Here is a 17163-nt window from a genome sequence, read left to right on the forward strand (position 1 = left end):
TAATTATTCTTTAATTAGAGAAAGCATAGATGGGTTACACCTCAACTTTAGTAGAGGAAATATCATGCACCTGGTAAGAACTCTGAGTTTTGGGGTCTCAGGTGGGGTGCAGGGATAGAGTGGTTGACTAGTGGAAATCGATAACAATAGCAAATGTCACATTACCCTTTCCAGGAAAACTACTCCACATTACATGAAATTATAGGCTACTTAAAATTTCACTTTTATGACAAGCCTATCCTTCCACAGAAGTTATGAGCATGTACCATTTAGATTTTCCCTAAAGTAGAAAGTTTTGCTCTTAATGTCTAACCTAAATGGAGAGCTCCATTCCCAATATTTTGTGGCAGAAGTGACCACATTTAGGATCGATAAAGGATTTACCATAAATGTACTTCAATCCATTACCAAATATTTTCTTGCTGGGCATATGTGAGTTTTGGGTTCCACACCTGCAGGTTTCGTCTATTAAATTGCAGTGGTGTGCTTCTGAAGACTGCCCATTGTATTAGGTAGACCCAGAGCACCGTTGCTGTAATGGAAACATAAGATTGGCACTCAGATTTCATTAAGTACCCTTTCCCTTAGTACTGTCTGTCATTTAGCAAAAATGCTTGCCCCTGAAGGGAATTCTGTATTTAAAGTAAGTCCTGCAGTAGGATACACCATAGCGATATGTTGGATGGAAGAGATAATGTAGAATCAAATAGCATACACAAAAGTATGTTTAAAATATTGTCTGCTTTCTGTCAAGAACACTAAATTTTAAAGAAAGTCAAATTATCAGCTCATAATAACCTGGATATTTAAATTACTTCTATACATAATTAAACTTTTCTTTATGAAACATTTTGTTAAGCACCTAATTGGAATAAATTGATATTCAAAGAATTTTGCAGTATACCAAGAGAAGCAAATATTCACAGTTTTCCTTCCTTCTGAGAATTTATAGACTGAGACAAGCAATGCAATTAAATGAATGTTAATTAACCACACTATTTATTAAAACCAGACTCTGTAAGAAGAATAAATGATTTAATAAGAAAAAATAAATTCTCTTTTCTAACCTTGATATCCTGTGCTGGTGTTAGGGCCAGCACATTGAATGCAAAGTTAAAGCAGTTGTTTACATGTCTTTCCCTACTAGATAAACAGCCAATTAATAAATTACCTAGGTGACTGGAGCAAAGTAAAATCTACAGTTGTCATGTCTTACACCATCCGATGTCTCCCTTAACCCACTTCTCCGCTGTCCATCCCCCGGGGAGGAAGCTATATGTAGATCCTGATAATCTGTTCCCCGTTTCTACCCACCCTCCCCTCCCCTTCTGGTATCGCCACTCTCACCACTGGTCCCAAGGGTTCATCTGTCCTGGATTCTCTGTGTTTCCAGTTCCTATCTGTACCAGTGTACATCCTCTGGTCTAGCCAGATTTGTAAGTAGAATTGGGATCATTATAGTGGGGAGGAGGAAGCATTTAAGAACTAGAGGAAAATTGTATGTTTCATCATTGCTACACTGCACCCTGACTGGCTCGTCTCTTCCCTGTAACCCTTCTGCAAGGGGATGTCCAATTACCCACAGATGGGCCCTGGGTCCCCACTCTGCACTTCCTTTCATTCACAATAATATGATTTTTTTGGTCCTGGATGCCTGATACTTGATCCCTTCAATACCACGTGATCTCACAGGCTGATGTGACTCTTCCATGTGGGCTTTGTTGTTTCTCAGTATGATATGACATAATAATAATAATTTATAAATTATCAAGGGTTCACGAGGGAGGGGCAAGTGAGGAGGGGGGAAAGTGAGGAGCTGATACCAAGGGCTCAAGTACAAAGCAAATGTTTTGAGAATGATGAGGGAAACAAATGTACAAAAGTGCTTGACACAATGGATCTATGTGTGGATTGTGATAAGAGTTGTAAAAGCCGCCAATAAAATGATTTAATTATTAAAAATAATAAAAATAATTATCTTTCCTATAGATTGGAAAACAATGTTTACATGTAAATTAATAAGAGGGTTGTTTATACATTTGTCTGTAAAATAAAAATAAAATTAAGTGAAAAAAACTACAGTTGATGCATCACAACAATGGGTTAAACCAACAAAGTACAATCCATAATTCAATTAGCCTAATCAACAGAAAATTTATGAAGGATGCAAAGGATAAAGCAAAAAACAGCATCAGCACAAGGTTCCTCTCTGGAGGAGACATGACATACACTATCAGCAACAGCTTCTGTATGCTGTCCTTTTCTCACTTCCACAAATGAGATCTAACTCGGGAGTAATGGGCGTCACTAACAATATCATAGAACCTTGTTCCTAGGGGAACCAGGCTATTGGTAGACTTTTCAGTTATACACAGAGAAAGAATCTACACGATCTTGCTCTATTCTTCAAGTGAGTATGGCCTACAATTCCATCAATCCTAATTTTATTTATAACCTGCAATTTGGATGATTATATGGCTATTGGCATTGTTTGGTTCTTTCTCTAATAGTAAACCCAACTAGCGTCTAGGAGGCGGGGTAACGTCAAACATTATCGTGTCTAAACCATTTCTTCCCAGAATGATTACAAATTTAATCTTTTGATTAAAATGAATTGCTATAAATAAATATTAGTTCTTATTGACTCAACTTTTGTTTATTTTTCTTTCAACTGCTGGTCTGAGTCTTTCTTTGCAAAAGTCTCAGTAGCCCCACTTTGCACATGGATGCTACATCAAAATAGGACATCTGTTAACAGTCATTTTCCTTGCTTCCCTTTAGAAGCCATGTTCAGATTATTTTAAAAATAACCACAAGTTCACTGTTATCAAGTCAGTGCTCACTCATAGTGACCCAGTAGGATCGGGCGTAGATGTCCTTGTAGGTTCAAGGTATTAATTCTTCGTGGGAGTAGAAATCCCAGTCTTATAAATAACCGACATAAGGTCCACCACAGGAGACCTATGTCTACCATATAAGTGACAGAATATCTGCTATGCCACAACATGCTACATTTTCTATTTCAGTGGCAGTGAGTTTGTTTGTTTGATTTGGTATCTCATTAAGGAAGTAATATCAGCATCTTTATGTACTCTGTAGAATTAATTCTCTTGTTTTCTCATAAATCAAGGCAACAGGCCAGATCCAAATATTGCCTTTTTTTCTACTAAGAAATTTAGAAAATATCTAAGAGAATAAATTAATTTACTGTTTTTTAAATCTTTGGTGAGGCTAGAACAATGTAAGCTCCAAAGTATGCTTTAATATCAACACAAGTTCCTGAAGTAAGAAGACCTATAAAGAATGTAATATTAGATGACTTTGAATTAAGAAGAAGAAAATACTGGCTTTTGCACTGCTTTTTAGGATATTTCCTCTAAGGTCCAAAGGCCCACTACATTCAAATATAACAAACCAAATAGAAAAGTGCATTGAGGTTGGCATGAAAAGACAATGCCACTTAATTATTATTTAAAATTTGGAAACAAAAACTCACTAAGTCATGTCTTTCAAATATAATTGTTATATCAATATTAGATTAGTACAGAAAAATAAAGTCTAGTTTTGTAAGGATTAAATGACATATCTATAAACCATGCCATTCTTCTAACATATAAAAGATACTATGAGAATAAACAGAAAAATTAAAATTAACTTAGCAATTGAAGACAATTTACCCAAAAAAACCCCCCAAAAGTCTGTTTATCTTGAATCAAAAAACAAAAACGCAGTGGAATGAGTTCATTGAACTTGGGAGGTAATTGTGGGTATAAGATTTGCTTTGAAACTATAACAATTTGATCTGTAGGAGAGGGAAGGACTGCCTTGCATTTCTGAAATTGTAGTCGTTATGGGAGTAGAAAGCCTCTTCTTCCCCCGTCCCCCGCCCCCCGCCCCCCGCCTCCCCCGAACGTCACATCTTGTTGTCCTTAGGCACCACCGAGTTGCTTCTCACTCAAAGCAGAATGTCAAAGTGCCTGATAAAGCTGTCTTGCTCACATTATCTGCGTGTTGATGGTCTAATGGGACTCTTGTGAACTTGGCAGAGCTCCAGTAAATATTTAAATTCTGCAAAAACAAAAGGGGCTGCTATGCCCTGTCTTAGAGCACTACTGAGTCAGAGTTCACTATTGAGGAGTGAGAATTATGGAGGGAAAGGCAAGTAGGATAACCAGTAATGGAAGGCGTACCTCCTTAACAGAAATGTCACAAACGAGCTGACAGACCTCAGGAAATAATAATTCTTGTCTTTAGTTTTCCTTATACTATGATTCACTCTGCTTAGTTTTAGGCAATAGAACAATCTAAAACAGTGGTTCTCAACCCGTGGGTCACGACATCTTTAGGGGCAGAACCACCCTTTCACAGGGGTCATGTAAGACCATAGGAAAACAGATATTTCCGATGGTCTTAGGAACTGAGACACTACTCCTCTATCCGTCTCCAGGCGGGTACGCCCACATGCAGCTACTCCCACATAAGTGTACCCAGCGTGAAGACTGTTGCCCATGCTACAAGACAAAATTTCATTTATTTGTAATTAGAAATAAATATTTGCAATATATAATTACATAGTGTTTTTATGATTAATCACTATGCTTTCATTATGTTCAATTTGTAGCAATGAAAATACATCCTGCATATCAGATATTTACAGTACAATTCTTAACAGTAGCAAAATTGCAGTTATGAAGTAGCAATGAAAATAATTTTATGGTTGAGGGTCACCACAACATGAGGAACTGTATTAAAAGGTTACGGCATTAGGAAGGTTGAGAACCACTGCTCTAAAAGAATGATGTCTAATAAAACATTCTGTAATGATTTTCTTGTTTAGTGTTCTATGTTTCTACTGTTGAATACAGTAGCCACTAGCCATATGTGTCTATTGGCTAATGTGACTGAATAACTGAATTTTCTACTACAAAATGTATATTAAAATTTTAAAATTAAAATTTTTATTGACCATCATATTGCACACTATAGTTATAATATCCCTCCTTAAACCACATCCCTACCCCTGCCAAATTAATCTAGAATTGAAGTTTAGCTATGAACTAATATTATGCATGTAAAGCTTAGTCCCAAGGCTTTGAAATTATTTGTTGCTTACTTCTCTGTACATACTAAAAAACATTACTCTACCCCCACATGTCCCTCTGGTTAGTTGTACAAGAAGTAAATGACTGAAATAATGAATTATGCATTATTTCATACTTTCAAAATTTTTATTCAAATATTTCTTGATCTCTCTGGCTAATTATGACTACATACCCTTGGTCTTGAATTTCCCTACGACATGCAGTCTCATTGCAGCATTAGCTCTAGCATCTGTGTGTCCATTGGTCTAAAATATGTACTTGGTATACTCTTGCTTTCTGTCTTTACTGTCAATCTCTTGTGTCTTAAATAGATCTTTACTGTCCAGCTCTTCAGTTTCAAATATATTTCTAGTCATAATCTTGACTTCCATATTAGCATAAATGAGTGTGAAGGTGAACAAATGGCAGTTTCTGCTCAGGTGGGGTCAGACATTGTGAAAACCATCATTGTCTTGGGCAGTTCTTCATAACCAGATCTGACAGCATCATGTGGTGTTTTTAGTTTAAAAATATCTAAAATGTTGACATTTAATTACTTGCCTCTAGTGAGTTCTCTATCTGTAAAAGAATGCTTTAAGGCCCAGCACCTCTCTGAAGTCCTTTACTCTTGTTAAAGATAGACTGATGTGATTCTCAGCTCCTGTGGAGATTTACAGCGTAGAAAACCCACTCTGTGGTGGGTCGGAGTCACAAAGGGAGTTCTAGGAGCACAGTGGATTATGCAGTTCTGCTAACCACAAGGTCCGTGGTTTAAATCCACCGGCTGATCCAAGGAAGGACCACGAAGCTTTCTGCTCTGGTAAATATTTATAGCCTCCAGAAACCAGCAGCAGCAGTTCTGTCTGCTGTCCTTAGAGGGTGCAATAGGTCAGCATCCACTAGACGGCAGTGCATGAGTCAGATAAACTTGATGGAATGAATGAGGATGTGCAAAGAGCGTAAAGGTAGTATTATTTTAGGCCAGTTAGTTCAACTTCATAGGCTTTGTTTTCTGAATTAAGAAAACATTATTCTCATTGTTGCCTTAGCTGCCTCACAGAGTATTTGTCAACCACAGAAAAAGAAGGAAGAATCCACAAATTCTTATAAATTACACAATGTATTATTATTTTTACTACATTTTAAATCTATAAACTTCTATTTTATCATGACATCATTTATCCTACTCAAGAAGCTGGCTGACCATCAGTATTGTTCTAGTACTCCTTAACACTCTTATGTAACACTTACTCGTCTACACACTGGCTTCTATAGTATGACCTTAAAACATGAAAATCTAAACTTATAATGAGGTCTTATGGGGCTATGCGTTATTTCACAAGTATTCTGCACACACAAAATAACAGAACTCTAATGGGGATGCCTTCGGACATGTGAACTTTCAGAAAACAGCTTATTTTCCTGTAAGAAAGAGTAGTAGTAAGGATGCCTTAATTAGGTTAAGAGCTGCATTGGGGCTGTAATTAGGGTATTTATAGATTCACACAGATGTTGAAAGTTCATAACTTTTGTCTGACATCAGTGGATGTCTGGGTTTGCATGAATGACAATGTGTGCTAATAAACAACTGCATTAACATAATATATTAACATAGCTGTATGTTAATGAATCACTCCATTACTGTTTCAAAATTCTAAAAAATAAATTTCACTACTCCATTCATGTATTTCAAATTCAGTTGTTATATCAAAATTAGATTGGCACAGAAGAACACATTTGAGTTTTATACTGATTATACAAGATGATTCAAAAAGTCTCGTGACGGGCACTCAGTATGTGTTCAGTAAATGGTATCTATTACTGCTATATAGTTATAAATTCTGGTGACAGCTAAGGTAGCCTTTCTTTTCGAAAATCGGGTTAAATTATTTCTCACCCCATTTTCATTTATGATGAGAGCCAATTAAATGTCTTGAGCGGCAGTGGCCATGTTTCGTGTTGTGGCAATGAGTAAGAGCTCCAGCCTCACAGCGATGTCTTCTTCAGCAGTGTACGCTGTGGCCACGTGGGCCCCTAGCTGGTCTGTGTCTGTACAGGGAAGAGAGATGCCTCTGTGGTGGAGTTGTATGGGTTATGCCTTATGGAATGAATGGTCCTGCTGAACGCTTGAAAGGTAAAAACACTTTTGCCTATTTGTGCAGATCATGCTTTGATGTGGTCATATATTCATCCTATCATGACTTGTACAACATGAAACACATTGCTGCAAAATGCTGGCTGATGTGTGTGTGTGTGCGTGGACACAACGTGGTGTCACATAGTTTGATGATGACAGGGAAGTCTCAACATGAGGTGGCACTCAAATTTTCATGTATTGTAGTTGGTATGTTAAAGAGAATTTATGGTGTCTATACTGATTCAGAACCAAGAACAAAATGTATTTCCTATGATGTCATATGCTTTATTTTGTCTTTCTGACAGGTTGATAACATTTTCAGCACTTGCTGTTTGCAGTGTAGAATCTCAAGCTATCAAATGGGCATATGAAATGGACAATGTCTTTCTACTCTTCTTTGAAGGAATTCATCCTGCTGTCTACCTTCTCACTCCATAGAACATTGAAATCTCTGTGGATTATATGTGGTTCCCAGAGAACAGAAATAATCTAACCAATAGCCTTAGTTCAGATCTACAGAATACTCATAATTCTAGTCTAAGATGAAAAGACAAATGGATTCTGTGCTTGCTTGGATGTGCTGGGAATGAGAGGAGGACACGCGTATTATAAAATAAAATATTTAAGCACAATCCAGCTATCGCCAAATAATGCATGGCTCTTCAATAAGAGTAAAAACAAATCTCATCCCAAGAAAGCCCCTCATTTCCATTGTGTCTATGGTGATTTTATAGGACAAGGTGTCACTGCCTTCCATGACTGCCATTCCTTCTGGTAGTAGAAAGCACCATCTCTCTCCAGTGGATGGGGCTGGTGGTTTCGAACTGCTGGCCCTATACTTAGTAGTCCAATGATTAGCTACTAAACCACCAGAGCTCCATCCCAGTAATACCAGAGAAATAATGATGTAATCTAGGTCTCAGTAGGATCTGCAATCCTCTGTAGATTCTAATATTTGCCATTTCAGATTTTAGTTTTAACTATTGCTTTTGCTCCTCTTTCTTTCATTTTTCATATTCTCCATGAACTTCCATCTCTTTCTATTGTTTAACATCACTGTACCAATGAGGTATCATGGACTCAAACAGAAGAACAATTGTGGGACTGGCGTAGGAACTGGCTTAGTGTCCTTCTGTTGTCCTTACTCACGCGCACCTAACAGCCACCACCACAGCCAACACCAATGTGAGTATCCTTTATATTATTCTGAGGAACAATCAACAAGGAAGAGCTGATAACTTAGAGAAATTCTGAGCTATATTTTAAAATTTAATAAATAAACCTTCGGCACCAACAAACACATCAAAGCCTCCACTACCTAAGCCTATCCTACCCACATCGCATCTGTGAAAAATCTCACTCTTCTCGTCAGATGGTGGGTGTGAGTGAGAGGCAGAAGGGAAGGACGGACAGGGAGATGGCATCTGTGTTTGTATCTCCCTAGGTGTGAGCTGTGCGTCTGTGACTCATTGCTCTGTCCTCTCTCAGCAGGAACCATCGCACACTGTCTGGACAGATTGTAGGTGGGTTGCCTGGCTCGTTGATATTGTCATTTCATACCTGTATCAAGAGTTGCCTTCACCAGCAACCTCACCACAATTGTTTATTATTTGAAATGTATTTATCGAGTGCTATGCAGAGAATCATCAAATCTTTGCTTTGGGGTTTGTTGTTTGGGGAACAAAGACCCTAGAGCAAGAATCAGAGCAGAACAAAAAGTGCCTTCCCCTCTGCCCTCTAATCCAGTGTGAATAGAGGCCTAGTGCCAAGCCCGATTTCTGGATGCATTTTAGATCCTGTTCTGATAAAGCAGTCTCGCATGGTGACAAGATGAACTGCCTCTGCCAAGGCAGGATTGCCCATTTTTTTGGATAGCGTTTAGGATGAGCTTGCCCTCAAATGTGTACTCATAGAAAGCTTTGGAAATCCCTTTCAGCTGTATGGAATTGTGAATTGTCTCTTAGTTGGAAAGCATGAACCCAAGAACTGTACCATGACTGCCTGGGGTCTTAGGACTGTATTGGGAGTTCAATGTACTTGATAAACATTCTCCCAATAAATACCAAGAAAATTTTTTAATAGAATGCTTCTTCGCTACCTGACTGAAAATCATGAACCAAGTAGGAAGATATGGCATGAAGGAAGAAGAACTGGATAAATAACATGTGTTTACCTAAATAATTTTCTATATTTAGCTGTAACAGGATTAGTCTAACATGAGAGGTTGAAACACATCATCTTTCCAGTTACTAATGTAGGGAGAAAACCAGTGTGTCCTCTTAATAGTTGATTGTATGGCTATAAAGGATAGTGGAGAAGAACAGATTTATGTACATATATCTATTTATAAATATTACAGCAGCAGATGGGCATTGCCCTTCAAGTACTCCCTCAATGCAAGAACAATTTGTTCTACAAACACGGCAAGCTATGTGCTATGATGTTCTCCTTCCCTGACATGATCGCTGAAGACAAATGGGTACATAAGCAAATTTGGTGAAGAAAGCTAATAGTGTCCGGCTATCAAAATATATAGCATCTGGAGTCTTAAAGGCTTGAAGATAACCAAGCGGATATCTAGCTGAGAAGCAACAAAGACCACATGGAAGAAGCACATCAGCCTGTATGATCATGAGGTGTTGATGGGATCAGGTATCAGGCATCAAAGACCCTGAGATAGTTAAGGTTTATTGCGCCAACCTGGCCAATAAATGTGTGGGTTTAATCGAAGGGTGGAGAGATAAGTGGCTTGGTGAACCTCACATTTCTAATTCTCTTGTCCCTTGCTCTCTGATGGTCGGACTAGGGTGCAGGTACCTTAGCTAGTTCTCTGCCTCAGCTGGCAAGACTCAGTTTCTGCAAGACATTCCTGAGGAAAAGCCACATTCATCTACCCTGATGCAGCTCTGGGTCCTGGAGAAGCTGCGTGGAGACCCTGCCAGAACTGAGATGCTTACACTGCCACTGGATTCAAAAACTTTCAACCCACTGGCCTGTGATCCTTGTGCATTTGGCTCCGTTGTGTGTGTTTTGTGAGTTTGAGGAGGATTTTGTAGATTGGTGTCAGACATATGGGCTAAGTTGGACTTATGGGTTTGGACTGGACAGGGTAGGGATGCTTTCTGGAATGTACACTTACTCTTTACATAAAACTCTCTCTCATACCTATATGATTTCTGTGGATTTGTTTCCCTAGTTTACCCAGACTAACACAGACCCCAAATGCAACAAACAAGCAAACAAAAAATCATATCAATGAAAATAAGGGGGAGGGCAGAGTAGGGACACAAATCCCATAGTAGTCAATTGGACACCCCTTGTCAGAAGGGCCATAAGGAACAGATGAGGCAGTCAGGGTGCGGTATAGCATTGGGAAAACATACAACCTTCCTCTAGTTTTTTTAATGTTTCCTCCCCACCCAATATCATGACCCCAATTCTATATTACAAATCTTGCTAGATCAGAACTTGTACTGGTACAGATAAGAACTGACAACACAGGGAATCAATAGCAGATAAACCTCTCAGGACCAATAAGGGGAGCAGAGATAATAGGAGGGTAAAGGAAAGGGGCAGAGTAAGGGAGAACCGATCACAGTTATGAACAATATGGGCCCCCTCCCAAAGGGACGGACAGCAGAAAAGTGGATGAAAGGAGATAGAGGTTGATGTAAGACATGAAAAAAAAAAGAATAACTTATAAATTATCATGGGGACATTGAGGAGGGAAGGTGGGGGAGGGAGGGGAAAATGAGGAGCTGATACCAAGGGCCCAAGTAAAAAGAAAATGTTTTTAAAAAGATGATGACAACATATGAACAGATGTGTTTGACACTTGGATGGACATATGGATTGTGATACGAGCTATAAAAGCCCTCAATTAAAAAAAATACCAGTAACATAGGTTCCAGCATCACAGTAACACACACGTCATTGCAGTATGACAAACTGGCAGACAAGTGGTGGTGGGTTGACTGGAGGAGTGAAAAAAAAATCTGAACAAAAGAACTTGAAAGAATGAGGCATACGGGGATTATTCAAAATGTTCATGGACCTCTTGACCCAATGTATAATCAATTACTCTAGTTTTTAATGTGTTCTGTTTTGCTTTCCATTGAAGTTTGTCTTTGTTTTCTTTGTTGAAATTCTGTTACAGGATTGTTGCTGGCCCCTTTGTTTTTATTCTATCTTGATTTTGTATGATTTTCTGTATCAGGTAAACCTATAGAGACAACAGCTAGGTCAATAGATTCAAGAAGACATGACAGGGAAGGCTGGCAGGAGATGAGGACCAAGGAGAAGAAATGTCCTGGAATTGATCATAGTGATGTGTGCACAACTCTTATGAATGTCATTGAACTGTGAAATGCCTGGGATGTCAATTATATCAGTGAAGTTGTTAAAATGAGCAAACTAGTTAAACAAACAAAAATGGGAAAATCAATGAAAACAAAAATTGTTTTCTTTTTTGAAAATAGCCGATAGTTACACTGACTGGAGAGGAGAGAGAGAGAGAGAAGATAGAGATTACCAAATTCAGAAATGAAAGAATGTATACCACAATTAATATTCAGAAATTAAAACATACTTTAAGGGAATGCTCTGAACAAATCTATGGCTGCAAATTAGAAAGTTTCATTTAAATGAACAAATTTGTACAAAGACAGAAATTACCTAAACTGACTAAAGAATAAGGAGGAAATAATTAGAACATCTGAGTGAATCAATACTATGTAAGAAAATTAAATTATCCATTTAAAATATCCCCATAGAGTGGTTAACGTGGCAGTTTAATCACCTCTACCATGCCAGGCCCCTATAGCAAACAACTGAGGAACTGTATTTCTGTCTGTGAAACAGAGACAGACGGCAATCTGGGAACCCAGAACAGCAAATGGGATGATGATGCATTAGATTACACGCATTGTGGAAGGAAAACGGAGTGAAAACATCCATGGAGAAGATTCATGGATCGTAGGTGGCAGGCCCGGACACTGCGTGGACATCGAGAGAGACATCAGTGTTCCAGAACTGTCCATAGGAGACAGAGGTACAATGTAGATAAACCCAGAGGGAAGCAACACGAGCAGGTTATAAACGGAATCTAAGCAGGAAAACTGACCAGGCATTTGGGACCCCCAAGGTTCCAGGTGCCCACAGAGAGGTGAGGGAGCCAGGAAATAGGGACAGAATTACGAAGCAGCAGTTGTTGCTAGATGTTCCCTAGAGAAGCTGCTAGAGGTTCTCCGCATGACTCGCCCCAAGACTTTCCATTGCCTGCATTTGGTCAGACCTAAGTCCTATCTGCCATCGGCGTTCTGCAGGGCATTCCTTGGAGCTCACAATGAACTACGGAACCGTGCTTCCCTCTGCCCCTGGCATCCCAGTGACTGACTGTGCGTTCCCCTTCCACAAACCTACAACCAGAGATGGACCGCCACATCGCCTGCCTCGTGACTGGCAATGCTTTCCAGTGCTAGAGGATCCTTAGATGGCTCGATTATAGCCAGCCTGGTAACCAGAGATGTGTACCCACTCCATCCACCTCGCCTGCTCCCTTGTTGCTCCCATTCCTACTGTCCCACCTTCTCAGTGATAGAAAGAACTGGATCCAACACCCAAGAGAAGGAGAAATGAAATGAAAACAGAAAAGGAGAGGATTTATGCTGCTAGACCAGTGACCAGCATCGTGCCTCTTTCTCATGTTCCCATCACCCTCCTTGCTGCTCAATGAATGGCAGCGAATGCTTCTGCACCATTAGGTCAGCACCAGGTAGTGTGAACGCCTCTCCTTCCCTTGTCTGGAAACTGGCAGGTGAGAACCCGTGCCTCCTTCCTGTGACCTATGACCCATGCACCCTCACCCTAGTGACCCAGCAACTAGTGGTACACCCAGTGTGCAACTCAATGACGCACAGGAGCACGCATTGCACACCTGCCAGGTGATTGGCTAGAGAGCCACATCTCCTCATGAGAAAGGAACACCCATCACAGCCCGACATGAGTCACCCGTAGTTTTCCTTTGCTACTCTTTTTCTATTGGTTCAGGCGGAAACATCCGACACCTCCACCTAGTTGTCTCCCACAGGCTTACTGCTCACAGAATGAAACCCCTTGCTCCCGCACCACCTACGGTAAGGTCAGCTCAAGCGTGCATGAGAAGTCTATCCTGCTCGTGTGGGTAGAAATTTCTCACAACAGGTGTGTAAGCTGCCTGACCTCGACCTCCAGAGAACACACTAGCTGCCAGCACTAAGGAAGAAGGACCCACAGCGGGGAGCATGACAGTCAATCCTCCTAATCTAATATTTGGGGAAAACCTGGTCTCCCACCTCCACTCAATTCTAGTAAAAAGAAGACATTAGAACTATGTGTTAGGCCACAAAGCAAGCCTCAATAAATTTAAAAAATTCAAAATAATGCAAAGCACTTCTTGAACATGAACATAATACTACCAGAAATAACTGAGTTTTAGCTTCTGGTTCTGGACCCTGCATTTGACTCGCCTCTGTCTGACTCCTGGTCCTTGGAATTTAAGTTGTGGCTTATTATTTAACTATATTACTTATTACTTAGCCTTGTGGATGAGAAGGAACCTCTAATTAGACGTCTAACTTTCAAATTTGTGATGTCACAGGACCTACAACCACACTGTAGAAGAATAGGGTAGATGGCAGCTTTGACTGTGATTGTGGTGAGTGGGAGCCACGTGATCACTAGCAAAAGACGTCTCTTACCCAGCAGCAGCCTGGGCTTCCTGTTGAAATACATAGCAACAAAGGGGGGAGAGAAGCAACATGGAAACAGGGCTGAAAAACACCTTAGAAAGACATTGCTCACGACTTATCTAACACAGAATGTTTTTGCACTGTGAGGAGAATGTTCATAGAAACCTGGTCTTTGCATATTTATTCACATTTTTGTTAAATCATATTCACATTTTGTTAAATTTAGCACAGTAAATCTAAGTGCATTGCATATCATTTCAGATTGTTTGAGTTTCTCAAATGTTTCTTTAAAATATTTTCAATATTACTGCCCCTTTCATGATCTATGGAATCTTTTGATTTTTTTGCTGAGTTTTCAAGGTTTAAATCTAAAGGCAAGTCAGTGGGCCTGGTTAACTGTACAATGGGCATTAAGAAGCCTTCATGTGGTAGAAGAAAACTTATTGTTTTCTTCTCCCTTTTTGAAAGATCTTTCCTTGTGATTCAATTTTCTTCCTCATTTACACACGTTCAACACTTGGAATGGAAAAGGCATTTGTAGGGGTGTTGAAATTGCAGAGAAATTTTCAAGTCTTATGTACATTCATAGTTTTGAATGAGTCCTAGGTCCATTGGAAGTAAAACCAGTGGGTTGTGGAGGCAATGGCATGGACTTTTGTGCTGTAGACAATGACTGTGACAAAAGACTGTAGCCATCAAGACAATTGTCCGTACTGACCCCAGCGTGTCAAATGTGCTTTATAGGAGATCGAAATTATTAAAAGACCAGACCATGATAACATTGTGAAAGTGTTTGGAATGCTTGGTCCCAGTGGAAGCCAGCTAACAGAAGGTGTGAGCTCTCTTACTGACCCGAGCAGTGTTTGCCTTGTTTCGCAGCACATGGAGACAGACTCAGCTCACGTGCTGGAGCAGGGTCCCATAACGGGAAGCGCATGACAGGTTTTCATGTGGCAGCTACTACTTCGACTCAAGTCTACTCACTTTGAAAGCTTACTGCCCAGAGGTCTAAAACAAGTGAATCTTTTCATTAATATTGAAAATTTACTAAACACAGGTGACTTTAGTCTTGCACAGATCATGCAATTCCCACAAGAGTCAACTTTTGGAAGGCTAGTTACTAAATGGTATGGATCTCCAAGACTTTTACTTTTGCCTAATCATTATATTACAGCCATTGACATGTAGACTGCAGGCTGCATCTCTGCTGAAATGCTGACTGGGAAAACTCTCTTTGCAGATGCATAGGAACTTGAATCAATGCAACCAATTTCAGAATCCGTTCTCATTCTACGCGAAGAAGATGGTCAGGAACCTCTCAGCATAATTCCAGTTTACATTAGAAACAACATGACTGAGCCACACAAACCTTAAATTCGACTGATTCCAGGGATGATTAAAGAAGCACTAGCATTTTCTGGAACGCATTTTGACCTTCAGTCCCATGGACGGGTTGATAGCAGAAGTGCTCTCTCTTCCTTACATGAGCATCTCTGCTTTTCCAATAGATGAGCTGCATTGGAGTCATTCTTTGTGGGTTGAAGTTAAAGTTGACATTCTCTAATAGACGGAGTCAGAGTCACATTTGTAACTGTGAAAGACATCATGACTGTCCATTTCAAAGAATGGTTGGCCCACACACAAACTTGACATTGAGGAATCCAGTCTGATCCAGGAGTTCTTTCTGATCTCACCAATGAAGAAGCGCAAGACGGCTCTCAAGGAGATATGTCTGGAGATCGTGAGATGTCCTGGAGCATCCAGCTTTTGATATCCCTTGCTCTACTGAAACTTGTTGGCAGTACTCAGATGCTCATGGGAACAAATACTGTCTTCTGGAATGTAGCTATACTTGTGACTACGAATCGAAGTCATCATCACAATTAGAGTATTTAGTTTGGAAAAGGGTCAAGGTAACCATTACTATGAGTCCAAGCTCTTCATAGGTCTTTCCAAATGGAAAGAACTAAGCAAATGCAAATCTGATAAGAAACCAAGTCCAAATGTGAAAGACGTGGGCTGGTTAAAACCCAGATAGCTCTAACAGAAGCATTCCAGGAGCTGGCGGAAGATAAAAAAAAGGGCGGGGGAGAACCAGGAGTTTGATTTTGATTCATTACTGACACCATTCAACTTAGTTCACAACACGAACCTACCGATGTTGTCAATAAATTGAATGACTTGCAGATCTCAGTGTCCCAACCAGTACCGAAGAGCTCGACATCAAAGTCAGTAAGATGAGAAAATCGGAAAAAGAAATGACAACCTTGTGCCAGTTGAAGCCTTATCGCCAATCTTCTTGAGATGACCGGCTTGTGCGGACTGTTTCCCATTAGCCACTTTCATTGTAATTCCTTATTACCACACGATGAACAAATAGAGTCGGAAAACAATTACCCTAGTTACTTGGACAAATTCTTTAGCAGAAAAGATGCAGAGATGTGAGACACCGATGTGGTAGAGGAAAGGAAGCGGGGGAGAGGGAATGAGAAGTGATTTCTGAACAGTAGTGGCGAGTTTCGCTTTAACAATCAGTTTTAATTCATAAGCTTCCCACAGTTTCACAGTCCAATTGGGACACCCTTAAGTCAACATAAATCCACATTTATTTTCTACACATGAGATAGTTTTCGTTCTGTCTGACATGCCATTTGGACACACAAAGAGCAGAGCAAAATCATGAAACTCAGGAGGAGACAAATACACTAAAAACATAAGAATATCCTCTTGTTGATCTATGATATTTTTTATAGGAAACAAAATCTTGTTTTGAAATGTACACAATGTGTGGGATACGTGATGATACATTGAGAGAATGCAATGAACATGAAAACAATATGTATGAAATGCTCAATGTAAAACTAATAATCTATTCTGTCAGCCTTGACTTACTTCACAAGAGTTTAAAAAGGAACATATTTAAGAATATCTTTTGAAATCAATTTTGGTTCTATCTTTCTTGTATTTTTAAAATTTTTAAATCACTTTATTAGTGGCTCATACAGCTCATCACAATCCATACATACATCAACTGTGCAAAGTACATCTGTACATTCATTGCCCATATCATTCTCAAAACATTTGCTCTACCCTGAAGCCCCTGGCATCAGCTCCTCATTTTCCCCACTCTCGCCATCCCCCCTCCCTCATGAACCCTTGATAATTTATCTTATTATTTTGCTATATCTTACACTGTCCAACGTCTCCCTTCACCCAC

At 39.7% G+C, this 17163-nt stretch overlaps 1 pseudogene; it reads left to right on the top strand.

Annotated features, from left to right (window-relative positions):
* The window catches only part of LOC142446125 (mitogen-activated protein kinase 6-like), a 46859-nt pseudogene extending 30372 nt beyond the window's left edge, over nucleotides 1–16487 (top strand).
* The last annotated feature ends 676 nt before the right edge of the window (nucleotides 16488–17163 follow it).

This window comes from Tenrec ecaudatus, chromosome 4, assembly GCF_050624435.1.
Source record: "Tenrec ecaudatus isolate mTenEca1 chromosome 4, mTenEca1.hap1, whole genome shotgun sequence".
NCBI lineage: Eukaryota > Metazoa > Chordata > Mammalia > Afrosoricida > Tenrecidae > Tenrec > Tenrec ecaudatus.